The following is a 15,783-nucleotide window of genomic DNA, read 5'->3' on the forward strand; positions in this document are numbered from 1 at the left end:
AAATGTATCTGTTAGAGCCTGCTGTAGGTGGTTAGGAAAAGCAGACCAATGAGACAGTGGGATGAATAGGTACAAACTGGTTATGGATTGGATATAGGTAGTGAAGACAAGTATTGAGGAAAGTAATTCTGAGGGTTGGAATCTGAGTTTTTAGATGTAGTTGCTTTTGACCTCAGAAAAGTAATTCTGAGGATTGGAATCTGAGTTTTTAGATGTAGTTGCTTTTGACCTCATGCGACGATTGTGAAGAAATATTTATTTAGCTGTCGAGAGCAGAAAAGCTACGAGTTCAATTTGCAACTGCTCGAAGCAATGCGTTTCAGATTAATGAACTTGCCAGGTCATCCTGTTGGAATGCAGACTGATTCAGTAGTTTTGGGACAAGTCCCAACTTTCTGCAATTCCAAGAAGTTTCCAGGTGATTCTGACATGGCTGATTCAAGGGGCACGCTTTGAGTAGCTAACAGAAATTCAAGTGTAGGTTTCTTCTGGAAGATAAGGGGAAGTTTGTAACAGGGAGTGATTTTTATGCATGGAAGGAAAGAGTCTATTGGTCTCCTCTAGAGGCAAGATTGTAAAGGGCCTGCAATCTTGAGGAGATCCTTAATGCAGAGAAGAGGAGGATCCAGGGCAATCAAGGAGAAAGAATAAGAGCTGTCAGGAAAAAGAAAAAGACAAACCAGGTGAATTTAGTGTCATTAAGGAATCCTATGGAACACTGAGTTTCAAGGAGGAGGTCAGTGGAATTCCAATATTTAATTCATTCATCACATTATCTTCCCTGGTCCCTTTTCAGGTCCTCTCTTGGCTATAGTAGATATCAATGGATTGTCTGTCCAAAACTTACCCACTCCTTTTGCTAAAAAGGCCTTTCCTTATCAGTATGAGGTCCATAAGAGCTGCCATGTTTTTATATAACCCCATGCCCCCTCCCTCCCTACGGTTGATTGGTCCAGGCATGAACACCTGATCCCAGTTTGGCCAATCATAGTTCTTCCCTAGGATAACTTGAAATAGGACTTGATCATGACAAAAGTTGTTCGGTACAGAATAGTTACTATAGTGGTGAAGGTGTTAGGTACAGAATCTGCTAGTTGTTGCCAGCCATGTTAGAACCAGCACAGAGGAAAATTAAAGACAGTTCATAGAAGAGAGCCTGGCAGTGTTCCAGCTGTTCCAGCTATTCCCAAGCCCAACTATATGCCCTTTTATTCCCCGTAATTTGGTTATTCAACACTCCCTTCTGTGACCCTGAAAATTCCCCTCTTGCCTAAGTGAGTTTGAGTCACTTTCAGCAGAATTCTGACTAATACCCAGCAAATCTTTTCCCAACACGTTTCCTCGTACACATCACTTCCCAGGGCCTCTGCACCCTGTTGACTAAAGCCTTCCCCAGGTGCTTCCACAGGGTGACACGAGGCCAGAACCAGCTGCTTGGCAAGGACCAGAAACTCCAGCTTTGGTCTTGGTGGATGTGCATTTGTCACAGAACACCAGTGTACCAAATCCATGTGTTCACGCCAACAGCCGAAAAGAGCCCACGAAGGTATAATCTTCAGCACACTGGGCCCGTCCTGACAGATTGTTAAGACCCTGGGCCGGAGCTTAATGTGCACGAGCATTTGCAAGGCACAATTTCCTTTTTACTCATTTGGACTAAATTAAATTCATTTTGGAATTCTCAAAGTCATTACTTGTTGATTTCTCCCGTCACCCTTACGTCACATTCTGGGTACATTTCCTCCCAAACTGAAAGTCACCCTCTTCTCTAGTTTCCTGGGTGCCTCAGATCCCCGGAGAGGTTCTATCCCTTGGTAGTTTGTTACGGTTCGTGGAATAAGTTAACTCCTTCGCTGTTGGGAAATTTAAAAAACAAAAAATAAAACCTGCTGTTCTACAAAAAGGCAAAGAACTTCCCACTCCCTTCCCCACCTTCACTACACACACACACACACACACACACACACACACACCAGGCCTGTCTGAGGGCAAGAAGCCTACCTCCCACCACCCCCTCCGCAGGCAGAAATGCTGGCATTCGTGAGCTGTCACTCTGAGGAAGACAGCAGCTGTGTTATTCTCTGATTTATAGAACAGATTTGCATATCCTTGCCTTTGAAGATTGCCTATAATCTGACACATAAATATTTGAAAGACAGGATGGTGGAAACAGACCTAAGCAGCTTAATCGAACACTTGGCAGGTAGAGGACTTAGGCTGGTGTTCATTTAAAATGTCCCCATTGCCCTGGGGCCTCTTGGTATGTGTATACAAAATTGAAATTCAATGTTTAAACCTAATCCTACCGTCAAAAATCCCACTTGGAGGAAACGCCAGAAGAATGCCCGTTGGAAAATAGGTTTCATTTCATGTCTGGTCTCTTGGGCCAAAATCCTGTTTGACTTCCTTAAATTCTGCTCCAAGAAACAGGGGGCAAGGAGCAGAAGCATCTCAGCCACTCCAGAAGCCCCACCTGTGCAAATGGGGTGATCTGAACTCCACCCTGCCCTGCAGCAGCCCTGAGGCCACAGAGAGGCAGCTTCACCGGGAGTAGGAACGCTATTTCCCGAGAGTCATTAGGGGCTTGGCTGTCTTAGGGAGCCAGGAGACCCTGTTCGAGGAGCAAGGGAGCTTCAGATTTTCCATGCCTCTTCCCTCATGCAGCATTTCCCAAAATGTGGTACAGAGCACAGTTTCTGGAGTTATTATAGGTTCCTATTAGATGGTCATAGTCAGAAGCTCTAAGTCCTGCAGTAATAACAATCATAATTTGTTTAATCTAATTGTTTGAGCAGAATATATGCATTCTTATTTTCACAGGAGTCCTATTAATATACTATAGAATAAGTACAAAATTGCAAATTATTCCCTAATCTGATTCAATAAATATGTGTTGATTCTCCTACTTGGCCTAGGAGAGGGACTGTCAAAGGTGGTCTTCATCCTCAAGACAGACCACCGATGCCACTCGTAGCTGGGCCCCTTTTCAGATGTCATACAAAGTTGGGAGAGGGCTGAAGGAGGAGGTGCTCCAAGATAGAAGGACTTTTGTAAAATTCTGAATGGGAGAGGGCAGATGATCCAGTAAACAGAGACCCAGACTGAAAGTCAGGAGACGTGGTTAGCCCCATCCTGCCGTGAGTTCTGTGGTCCACGTCCTGAGTTCAACCACTTCCCCTCTCTAGACCTCTGTTGGCTCATCTGCAGAATGAGACAGTTGATCTTAGGGACACCCCCCCCCCCAACTCCCTTTGCTGTTAATATTCTACAACAGGCTGGGTTAGAGCTAAGATTCAGGTACGTCTGAATGATGGAGTGACATCTTCCCACCTGGATTTCCGGATCTCCAGAGAAAGAACCCCCGCTGGGGTTGCCTGCAGACTTGGGAAAGGAGAGGAAGGAGGCAGAGAGATTGGTGACAAAAGTCAAATGTGAAGGGCTTCCCTGGTGGCACAGTGGTTGAGAGTCCGCCTGCCGATGCAGGGGACACGGGTTCGTGCACCGGTCCGGGAAGATCCCACATGCCGCGGAGCGGCTGGGCCCGTGAGCCATGGCCGCTGAGCCTGCATGTCCAGAGCCTGTGCTCTGCAACGGGAGAGGCCGCGACAGTGAGAGGCCCGCGTACCGCAAAAAAAAAATGTCAAATGTGAAGCTCCTATGAGATGGTTTAGCCTCAAGGAGAACAGAGCCTGGCAGATTCAGCGGCACAGGTCCAAGTCAGGAGGAATCAGTGGTCCTGGGGGCCAGTGTGGTTGTCTCTATGGCAACCAGTCACCCTGGAGGCAAGAGGACAGCTGGGGTGTCTCGCCCTCCTCCCAGCCCCCCGGATGCTGAGCGACCCTGTTCTAGGGCCCAGTAGTATTGTCACACTGGGGGCAGGGAGGTGTTTTCCTTCTTGTACTCCCAAACTGACTGCCAAGAGCCAAAGGTCCAGGAAGGCAAAGCGATTTGCAGACATGGCTGAGACATCCCCAGGGATTTCCAGAAAGTGGGTATAAGACACACCAGGCAGGTGGGTGTCCTGGGGCAGTGAACAGGGACGGGGTACTGATGTTAATGTGGCCTCATTTGGACACTCCACGAGCCTACACTAGTTTACTTAATATGGATCCGGGGAGGTAGCTGCCTGGAAGACAGAGGCAAAAAGACCAGCCTCCAGAGGAAGCCCTGTGAGCAAGCCTGCCATCACAGCTGACACAGGAAGGGGGAGGAGGACACACTGCTCTGGCCTGGCCGGGCTATGACGGGCAGGACTAGCTTGAACCTGGCAGAAGCAGGTGAAAATCCCCAGACAGGTTTTCACTGTTGGCAAGACGAGGAAAGAAGAATGACCAGCCTCTGAAATGGAATGAGATTTGGGGACCACATCTATCAGTCCATCCTCATGCCCACCTAGAAACTGGGCTACAGAAAGGTGGGAGAGATTCCTACACCAACAGCCCAGAATTTCAGGCCCTGCCTCTTCATCCCGCAGAGCTGTCACACCTAGCAGCAGCCTTCCCCTGCTTCCACGCAAAGGAGGGGCAGCTGGGCCCGCCCTGGCACGATGGGGGAGGCTGTGAGCCCATGGGGGACACAGAAAGACACACACAGGAAGCAGTGCCATGGTTACCTTGCACCTGTCTGTTCATACCCCCAGGTAGCTGTGGCCGAGGAAATCTCTGCTACACAGATTAGGCAGAAGCCTTTGACCCGATGTGTGGGTCCTTTGTCAGAATCATGGTGGCTTTCCCTCTCTTCACAGGCTGATCCCACAGCTTGCCTATTGTCCTGTGGCCTCAGCAGCTGTGCCTCTGACCTGGGTGGGGCTGCAAGTCTGGGCAGGAGAGGCTTTGGGAAGCCAGAGTTGTTGCCAGTCATCTGTTTCCAGCCTGGGGAGGGAGCTGGGCTGGATTCCAGGAGCAACATTTGATCAGTCATTAGACACAGACTCTGCTCCAGCCACACCATCACCTCATTCCTGCCTCAGGGCCTTTGCACTTGCTGTCCCTCTGCCTAGAGTACTTTTCCTCCTGATCTTCACCTGACGTGTGCTCCCTGTTCCGTCAGATGTTACCTTCTCAGAGAGGCCTTCCCTGACCACCCAGGCTAGTGTAGCCCCTGTTCTCTCTCTGCTATACTGCCCTGTTTATTTCCTTTTTGGCACTCCCAACAATCTGTAATTCTCCTGTTAACCTGCTGACATGTTCGCTGTCCCGTTCCCCACTGGAACGTTAGCTCTTTGCGGGAAGGGGTCTTTTGTTTCTTATTCACAACTGTCCACAGCTTCCAGCACGTTGCCTGGTGCATGGTAGACGCTTAACAAGTATCTGTTGGATGAATAAATAAATGAATGAACGCCACAGCAGCCATGATAAACTCACCCCCACGCTTCTCCCTTCTTCACAGAAACTCAGTGTTGTTTGGCAGCCTGTCCTACTCATTACCATGAGTTACGAGCCATCATGGTGTCCCTTTCCCTGTGCTAGTAAGTGGCTACGGAAAGAACAAGTAATAGAATTCTGGCCTGAACCATGAGCAGAAGTCTACTAGGTGAGGGTCAGAGGTTCTAAAAGAGGTTTTCGCATCGTGAAAAGAGCAGCAGATACTGCCATTTGATCCGAATACCACGCCTGAGTGCAACTGTAGACCCTGGGTCCTTTATGGCGTTACTGAAGAACAGGACTTCCTGTTCTGGGCATAATAAATGTTCCCATTTTTAAGCCATTGTAAGCGGCATCTTTTGTTCCTTGCTGCCAAAGGCTTTTGGACCATAGAGACTACGGCATATGCTGGTCCTTAGTCCTAGCGGCGGCCCCTGGCCAGTAGACTGGAGCCTCGGCTTTTATCCCCTGAGTGTAGTGTTAAGTGAACATGAATTAATGAACTAGTTCCTTCCTTACCTCATCTGTACATCCAACAAACTTCACTGAAAACATCTGTGCTAGAAAGAGAGATGGATGAGGCAACGTCCCGGTCCTGAAGGAGCTCAGAACCCATGCGAGGAAAGCTTGTGAATAGACTGGCAATCCGGAGGGCGCCTGTTACAACAGGGGTCTGCGAGGTGCCACGTGGAGTCGAGAGCAGGGGAAACAAGCGTCTGAAAGCAGGAGGCGGGAGGGTGACTACAAAAGAGGTTGTGTGTGAGCTGAGTCTTGAACAAAAAACAGGAGTTGCCCAGATGGACAAGCTGGCAGAGGGAACAATAATATCTCCCATTCTAGACAAGTAAAAGAGTGAGCGGGACGGCTTTTTAAACGCCTACAATGAGCCAGGCACTGTGCTAAGTGATTTAACATACATTTCCCCTCTCATCCTAAGGATATGCATTTCAAGGCAAATACTGTTAACCCATTTTACAGTATGGAAACTGAGGCTTCAACTAGTTGTGATGTACCCAAGGTCATGCAGCCAGAAAGTGGCAGGGTCAGGCTTTGAACATGGACTGTCTGGCTCCAGATCCCATATTTTTTCTACTACCCCAGCACTCTTCCTACAGACGTGGACCCAGCAAGAACACATTTGTAGTCTGACCCGGTGACCCACATGTAGAAGAGACACGGCTCCGTGAGCAGCAGAGAGAAGTGAGTGAGAAGCAATTGGCAGTGTGCTCTGGGTGGGGTAGAGGTGAGGTGGGTGGTTGACGGAGAGACGGTGGGCAGAAAGGAGAACGTAGGTGACCTGGAAATGCCTCCCTCTCTTACATGGGGTTTATTTTAAGTTGCATGACTATAGTCAGGGTTGCCATCTCCTAACCATTTTCTTTTACATCACCCTTATAGCTAAATATTATCCTAAAAACTTACCAGCCCACACATTTTTGTTAACCAGCCTGCTACACATATTATACAGATGGCAAAATAAATAAAACCTATCAGTAGTTATGACTAGCCTCCCTGAAATGATAAGTGGCCTCCGACTCCCAGGGACTAGGCTTTGAGAAGACGGCCTTAAATAATGAACAGGAAGATGAAACAAACACTCCGTCTCCAGGCACTGCGTGGCCCTGCAGGTTAGCACCCCAGATCCTGCAGACACTCCGGTTTGCAAACTCTCTTTTTCATGAAACAAGGGGTATGGCAGACACCCATCATCATAATAAAATAATGACACCAGCTAATTTCCCGAGGCTTCGATCTCAGCAGGGAAGGATATAACATTACAAGCCAGCAGAAGCCAACCAAGTGGTGATGAGGTAGTTCTGTTTTACATTACATTAAATGTTACTATTTCTGAAGGGAGTATCTGTGGCGCGCTGGTGTAACCCATAGCAACCAGCTAATAAATTGTAACTTACACTGCCTCAGCTTATTGTAGGGGTGGAGAACAGCAGGAAAGAAAAAAAAAAAAAAGACCAAAATTAAGGGAAAAAAAAGCAAATGCTGGCAAAAACGCCACGTTTTCCCCCTCTCACTACCTCCCCTACACAGACACACACAGACACACCACCCCGCACCCCACAGCAAATACAGGCTGCACCAGCGTACTCTAGCAAAATTACTTAAGGGGAAGCAGGATGATTCGTGGTTAAGGGTTTAGAATTCTTGACCTTCACGTTTATACATTTGGTGCCTCTTTTAACGCTCCAAAGATGTACTTTAAATGTTTCTGACTCTGGGCCCTCCCCTCTACAAGGATAACCCTGTGCATCATTTCACAGCCTCTACTGAGGGTGCCAGTCCTCAGCGTCAAGGCTGCACCTAGAACGGCGCCGCTAAGCTCACCTTTTCTCTCTCTGTCTGCAAATAGCTCACACCTAATGGCCCCCATACTTCAAACTCACAGCTTGCTGCTGAAGCTCCTTCTTTGCTACAATGTGCCCACTCTCCAACCCCAAGTCCAATAGACTCCTCCCACCCATTAACTCCTGTTCCCAGAGCCATTCAGTCTTTCCCACACCCAATCAGGCTCCCTGAAACTTAGGCACTGGATTCCTATTTACATGGGGCCCTCTGTGGCCTTCAGAAAGTCTGTTGACGTGTGGGCTGATTAACTGTGTACCCGCCCCATCTGTCTATGTGAACACCGGTGGACTTAAGGAAATTGCTTCCTATTCCGAAATGCCCGTCGCTCAGCCTACTGGGAGGAAGTGACTGACACTCATGCCACCTGAATAAGTGTCCCTGGGCATCTCCTTTCTGTCTGGCCATCTCCGCTCTGCATGCAGAAGAGGGGTGTCAGGGAGTACACCAAGGCTCAGACCAGAGGGAATTCCCTTGTCTCTTCCCCTAGGGGACCAGCACAGGGTACAGAGACACGTGGGGCTTGGAATCAGGCTGTCAGGATCAAGAAGCACCTCAGGTACTTACTAGCTGAGGGTCATTTGGCAAAACTATTTTGCTTCTGGGGGCTTAATTTCCTCATCTGCAAGTGAGGCTACTGTATCAGTTAGCACACATTTGGCGGCAGTAACGGAAAACCCAACTGACAAGACTTTAAAAAGGAGGAAAGATGTTTTCTCACTTGGCCATGGTTAGGGCAGGCTGGAGGCTCTGCTGCTACTTCCCTGTGATTCTCTCCTGGTGGGCCCCTTTTCTCCCTACGTTCTCCTCACCAGAGCATGTCTCTCTACTGCAGTTTGTGTGTTTGTCTCCTCCCCTGGACCTGATCCCCTCACTCATCTCCGAAAGCCCCCTTCCTCTAGCTCCGTGCCTGAATGCGGTCGGGATGAAGAGATGGGTGGGTGAATGAATGAATGAGTGATTAGAAACAGTCTCCCTTCTTATAGAAGGAAAAGGAAATTGGGGGAAAATAGAAAGCTGTAATAAGTGTGAAAATGCTCTGTAACCTGTGAGATGCTGCAAAAACTTTAGGAAATGTTATGTGTATTCATTATTACAATCATGAAGCTTCCTGCTGTAGGAGCAGCCTATTGGATACTAGTATGGGCTCTAAGGCACATCATACTGTCGGCGAGGTTTTTGATAGGACAACGGAGGGAAGATTTTTTTTTTTCAGGAAAAGTAGATGATTTTTGGCCCCTAAAGAAAAGATAAAAAAGAATTTAACACCCACAGTGTAATTATTTGGTATGTGGGCCTCTCACTGTTGTGGCCTCTCCCGTTGCGGAGCACAGGCTCCGGACGCGCAGGCTCAGCGGCCATGGCTCACGGGCACAGCCGCTCCGCGGCATGTGGGATCCTCCCGGACCGGGGCACGAACCCGCGTCCCCTGCATCGGCAGGCGGACTCTCAACCACTGCGCCACCAGGGAAGCCCCCACAGTGTAATTATTAATTACAAAGGTCAAAAGTTATCTTTACAATGAAGAGATGTGATAGACATTCCCTTAGCCAAATTTTTAAAGTTGGTATCACAGACAGTGAGGGTAACTGACGTTATGGCCTCCTGATGTGGGCAGTGGGATGCACACGGCTTCACCTGTGTAGTATTCTTGTCTCAGACACTCAGCCTGAATATAATCATGAGGAAACAATCAGCAAAACCCAGATCGTGGGACATTCCACAGGATAACCAGCTGAACTCTTTGATAATATCAGTGTCATTAAGAAAAAAAGTCAGGGCTTCCCTGGTGGCGCAGTGGTTGAGAGTCCGCCTGCCGATGCAGGGCACACGGGTTCGTGCCCCGGTCCCGGAAGATCCTACATGTCATGGAGCGGCTGGAGCCATGAGCCATGGCCGCTGAGCCTGCGCGTCCGGAGCCTGTGCTCTGCAACGGGAGAGGCCGCAACAGTGAGAGGCCCGCGTACCACAACAACAACAACAAAAATACTGGGCAGAAAGACATTAGCAGAGAGCATGAAAATCCTATTTACTTATTTAGACACTATTCTAGTTAGACATTTACATTTTGTCCATTTTGATTCCCTCAATTTTTATTATTATGCATTTGTCTCTGGAATCCTTTTACCTAGGCTAAATTAGAAAAATTAGGGTAATGTATCAGAGCACATATATTTGTAAGGATACATCATTCTTTCAAAAACATCATCTGGGCTCCTGCTGTGGATTCCTTCTGTGCCTCTTCTCTCTCTCTCTCTCTCTTTCTATCCTCTCGTGTCTTCCCATCAGCGACCTCAAGTGCCCTATGCATTTAAACGACCTTGGTCCCTGCCCTCCAGTCCTGTATACCCTACACAAGACTTCCTTTGAGCCAAGCAAGGGAAAAAGCACCAGTCACAGCCCCAATGCCTACCTTGTATAAACACACCTGAGACTTGGACAGAAAGGGTCAGCTGGACTAAAATTTAGCCTTGGTTTATCCAGTCCACAGTAGAGGTGGTATTTGGGGAAGGATCGTGGTAGAGGGAGGGGCTCTGAATTGAAAGGCTTGGTCTGGCCCTGGCTGATAAAATGTAGATCAGGCCAAGCCCAGGATGCTAGACCATCTGGCAGAATTTCTAGGAAGGGCTGGTCCCTGCTGTGTCTAGTCCCTGAAGCAGGAAGAGGCCAGGCTGTCCTACTGGCCATTGGCAAGTGGCCCTTTGTCCTCTGGGGTATCCAGTCTTGGCTGTGCTCATTTACCAGATCCACACACCTCTATGGTATTTGGCTGTCTTGTGACTTCATTCCTCAACTTTCCTCTGGTACACCCCTGCTCCCCAAGCAGGGCCCGACTTTTCCACAGGCAGGACCAGCAAGGTCCTGATGGTGACACAGAGGCCCTCTGGCACCCCACCTCACGGGATGCTGCCCCTAGTTTTAGGACTGTCAGGCCTGATTTACCCATTAGGCATAGAGGACAAAGAACCTTAAGTCCACAATACTTTTAGGGGCCCACAAAAATGTTTTAATTTCTTTTAACATCAAAGGGGAAAAAATGAGCTGTTAGGGTCAAAGATTATATTCTTTATTCCAACATAGTCATAAAACATAATTTGTAATATTTTTATAGGAGAAGACCTGCTCCCTACACACCCCCAAGGAAAGCATGCCCTGGAAGGTCATGACACAGCCCTGGGGGCTAGTTGCCTCTACTCCCCTCCCTCCCCCAAACCCAGGGCGCCCAGAAAGACGAAGGTCCCATACGCCTCAGCACCTCTGTCCACGTTCCTTTGCTCTGCTGCTGCGCCTTCCCCAGCTTCTCTCCCCACTGCAGCTCTAGGACTCATGTTTTCATGAATCTGCAGCCAAGTGAGACAAGTAAGAACAATGTGATGATTTCTTCACAAAGTTAAAATTATACCCAGTACAGGACGTTCCTTTTTTCTGAAGTTGTATATTTCTTTTTTTTTAATTTTTATTGGAGTATAATTGATTTACAATGTGTTAGTTTCAGGTGTACAGCAAAGTGAATCTGTTATACATATACATATATCTACTCTTTTTTTAGGTTATTTTCCCATATAGGTCATTACACAGTATTGAGTAGAGTGTCCTGTGCTATACAGTAGGTCCTTATTCGTTATCTAATTTATATATAGTGGTGTGTATATGTCAGTCCCAACCTCCCAATTTGTCCCTCCCCCTCCTTTCCCCCGGTAACCATAAGTTTGTTTTCTAGATCTGTAATGAAGTTATGAACTTCTGATTTCTCTTTCTTTCTTTCTTTCTTTTTAAATTTCAGGTACTAAAAGGCCTTTCATCTATAAAATTATGATATTTTGTATGATCATTATCTCACAAAATGTAAACGTCGGTGACCCAGTAGTGGCCCTGCCCTCCCCAATGATGCCATGAACATTGTGCTGGTCTCTGACCAGCACTGGCTGAGATTACCTGAGCTTATTTTCAGGACTTACCTCTCATGGCTCATCCTCCAGGATGCCCTCCCTGGCCCTGGGCTCTAGGCTCCGTAGGTCCCTCCACTGTTTCCACCACGGCATTCACTTCCTCTGGTCCTGTTAGCGTTTTCTCGACCGCAGCCATGACTAGACATCTTCTGGAAGGCAGGCCTGCACCTTACTTCTGTGTGTCTCCTCCGCCTGGCACGGTGCCTGGCACACAGTAACTGCCCAATCAGTCTTTGTTGAATGAATGAAGAAATAGGCTAATTCCCAGAAAATTAAGTTAATGAATAGAATTTCTCCAGTTTTTTGTTTTTTGCTCTCTACATTTTTATTAAATCTTTGGCACCTGTTACTGCTTGTCCACTGGCCAGTGCTAGCAGATGACAGAGAGAATTAGCAAGTAGCAAATGAATATTAATGGACCCAGACATAGCCGCCAGCACTTAGTTTGACAGCTTGTTTTTTCTATGGACAGGTGTTTGGGCTTATGGTTGTGGTTTTATATTGGGTGTTAGTGTCTGTAAATTTAATTAAATTTAACATTTCTAAGCAACTTAAGCATACAGTACCTAAATATCTAATTTTGTGCTAAATCATAGGCTGTATTTTGGACTTAAACATATCAATATTTTATGGTGTTCTGAAAAGGGTACCGTGATTAATAGGAGCTCCACTGTATAAAACATTAGAGACTAGAAGATAGAGAACCACTGTCCTGGTGCAAATGTGGGCTCTGGGGGCAGATTGTAAACAGAATGGGGGGTGGGGGGGACTCCCCTGGTGGCACAGTGGTTAAGAACCCGCCTGCCAATGCAGGGGACATGGGTTCGATCCCTGGTCCAGGAAGATCCCACATGCCGCGGAGCAACTAAGCCCGTGCGCCACAACTACTGAGCCTGTGCTCTAGAGCCCACGAGCCACAACTACTGAGCCCACATGCCACAACTACTGAAGCCCGTGTGCCTAGAGCCCATGCTCCGCAACAAGAGAAGCCACCGCAATGAGAAGCCTGCGCGCTGCAACGAAGCGTAGCCCCCGCTCGCTGCAACTGGAGAAAGCCCGCGCGTAACAACGAAGACCCAACGCAGCCAAAAATAAATAAATAAATGAACAGAATGGGGATTCTTTCCTGTTATAGGGAGCCTAAAAGAAGAGGGGCAAGCGGAATCCAGGAAGAAGGGTTGGAGAGGTTTGTACAAGACCGGGGCAAATGATCTGTCCCTGTTCCTCCCTCCCATGGCTTGGGTCTGAGAATGTAATTCTCTCTTGTTTGTTTTTGCTGAGGCTTTAGGTGCATCTATATTAATGTCTGTGTGTGTTGAGGGTGTGGCAAATAATTAAAACAGTTATTATTTGGTAAAAAAGAACAGGCTTCAGTCCGTCTACTAAAGATGGATCTCCCCACATTCAGCTCTGATCCTGTTACCTGTCTATTGAGAATATCCCCAGGGGCCGCCCTTTGCAACCTAAGCAGACCCTCATTTCTTGGCCTGCTATTTAAGGCGTCTCAAATCCTGACCCAGTGTAACTTTTCAACATTATTTCCACCCCTCCTCTACACACTATCCATATGCCAGCTGAACCGGATATTCCACTTGGCTTTCCAGACCAGTCCACTTTCTGGATTCTGCCTTTCCTAGTACAGACTCCTAGTTTCTAGACCTGGAAAGCCCTTCACTCTGTCTCTAAAAATCCTACCTACTTTTCAAGACCCGGCTTCTACTCTACTTCCTTCATGGAGACTAGCCCACTTTCCCCCAATGGATGCTATCACTATCTTCTTTGACCTCCTGTATCTCTTTCAAGGCACTTAACACATTCTGCTTTCTAGAAGAGTCGTTTTATATTTTATTATTCCCATCCCCCAATACAAACACACATAGATTTGTTATAAGTAATTTATGGTAAGGGAGTTTTATTCATCCGTGTCTGATACCATGCCTGGCACGTTGTCTCATTTTCTCTATGTTGCATCGAATTGAATTGGTGTCCTCAATAAAGCCAAGCTAAATTCTGCAACTATTTTGCTGATATTCTGGGTATCAAATTTCTTCTAGTTGCAAAACACAGATGAACCAACACAAAAGGGCAGCGTCAATAAGGAAACTAGTTGATAATATCTCACATACTAAGATGGCAGGAGGTAGGGAGGCTCCTGGGTTGAATTCAGTGATGTCATGAAAGACCTTCCTTCTTCCATGTGGGCCCCCCTTAGACCTGGCCTCAGTATGGCTGCTTCAGACTCAGGTTCTATACACAGATAACACAGGGGAGCTAAGAGAAGAAATATCCTTTCTATGATTCTCTTTATATCATAAGGGAAAATCTTTTCTAAGAGACTGCCAACAGATCTCCCCTCACATGTTATTGATCAGAATCGCAACACATGTCCAGGCCTACAACAATTGCTGGCAGAGGGACCAGAATTATCTTGATCAGCTCACACTAGTCAAGATTCACAGCCTTGGTCAGGGAAAAGACCCAGACTCCCCTAAGCACGTGGCCACCATGTATCTGAACAAAACTGGGTTCTGTGTCAAGGAGGAAGTAAGAAATGGCTTTGTCTAGGCTCAGTAGTGCCTACCAAAGTCACTCTACATTACAGGCTATATAAAGCCTGGATCTACCAGTGTCCTAAAGTAGTCCTGGAGAGTAATGGGTAGGATGGGAACGCTCACCGCTCACAGGGAGATCATACGATGGCTACCATTCATTTCTATCCCTTCCTCCTTGACCTTCCAACACCCCTTCCCTTATCCTCAAGTTCAGCCAATGACTTTGCCAGGAAAACATAAGCAGTGAAATTTCGTATACTTCTACCGACATCTACTCACTAGCTTACGTCAGTGCCCACGTATTGTGCCTTTCCTCCCACATTATGTATGGTCCATTCTTGTTCCCAGCTAAGGCCAGTGCCTCCATTTATACCCTGCGTCTTATTTCCACTCAACTCAAGGCCATCATCCGGCGAATCTCCTTTCTGTCTCCTGCATCACTTGATTTTCCTCTCTCTACTGAATCATTCCCATCCATAAACAACATGCTCCCAACCTTAAGACACCTTCCCTGATTGCACATCCTTCTACCACTATGGATGCATTTTCCTATTTTTCTTTTATATCAGAATCCCTCAAAGGGGATTTCTATGGCCGTGGTTCCAGTTCCTCTCCTCCCATTCACTCTTCAATTCCTTGTAAGCAGGCTTCCACTCTTACCACTCCACTAAAACTGTTCCTCTCAAGCTAACTAAAAACGTTCGTGGACTAAATCCAGTGGTCAATTCTCAGTCATCATCTTATTGAATCCATTAGCAGTATTTGACATAATTGATTCCTTCTTTCTACCAGTAACACAGTCTGTTACTTGGTACCAGGACACCACACATGCCTGGTTCTTCTCCTTTTGCACCGACTGGTCCTTCTCGGTCACATTTGCAATCCTTCTTCCTTTCTGGATGTTATGGTTCTCGGGCCTCAGTCCTTGGACTCCTCTTCTGTACCTATACACACACCGTTGGTGCTTTCAGTCTCATGGCTTTAACTATCATTGATATGCTGATGACTCCCAAGATGTGTTTGCAGCCTGGACATCCCCTGGATTCTAGACTCATACATCCAACTGCCTACTTGACATCCCAGTTTGAATGTCCATAAGACGTTTCAAATTTCACGTGATTGTACCAGTTATCTATTGCTCATCAGAAACCCTAAAGCTTCGTGGCATTTTGGGCTGGACCAGCTGGATCACTCAGGAGACTGAAATGCTCTGGAGGCTCTACTGGGACCAGATGGTTGAAGATGCCCTCATTTACATGTCGGGCCATTAGCTGGAGCTCTTGGTCGTCCTCCATATTCCTCTCCAGCAGGACAGTCTGTGCTTCTCACATGGCTGAGGCAGCCTTCTAAGAGCGCAAGTCCCAGGGTACAAGCCCCAGTGCATGACTCATTGGGAGCCATTGAGGCAACAGTCTCTCACAATATCCAAAACAGAACTCAGAGCATTTACTCTAAATGGCAATTTCATTCAGGCCAAAACTCTCACAGACATTCTAGAACTCCTCTCTTATTTTCACACTGCTCATGGAATCCGTCATCAAATTCTGTCACTTCCTCCTT

General features: G+C 47.2%; 2 long non-coding RNA genes across 2 annotated transcripts; both read right to left on the reverse strand.

Annotated features, from left to right (window-relative positions):
* Positions 1 to 236: 236 nt before the first annotated feature.
* LOC117203010 (uncharacterized) lies at positions 237 to 4,743 on the reverse strand. Its single transcript, XR_004485571.2, has 2 exons — positions 4,613 to 4,743; positions 237 to 654 (listed from the first exon to the last, which is right to left on the reverse strand). It is a non-coding gene; the product is annotated as an uncharacterized LOC117203010 (long non-coding RNA).
* A 6,023-nt stretch (positions 4,744 to 10,766) lies between these two features.
* LOC117202085 (uncharacterized) lies at positions 10,767 to 12,004 on the reverse strand. The gene is made up of 2 exons (XR_004484257.2): positions 11,681 to 12,004; positions 10,767 to 11,062 (listed from the first exon to the last, which is right to left on the reverse strand). It is a non-coding gene; the product is annotated as an uncharacterized LOC117202085 (long non-coding RNA).
* Positions 12,005 to 15,783: the final 3,779 nt, after the last annotated feature.

This window comes from Orcinus orca, chromosome 1 (genome assembly GCF_937001465.1).
Source record: "Orcinus orca chromosome 1, mOrcOrc1.1, whole genome shotgun sequence".
NCBI classification, from domain to species: Eukaryota; Metazoa; Chordata; class Mammalia; order Artiodactyla; family Delphinidae; genus Orcinus; species Orcinus orca.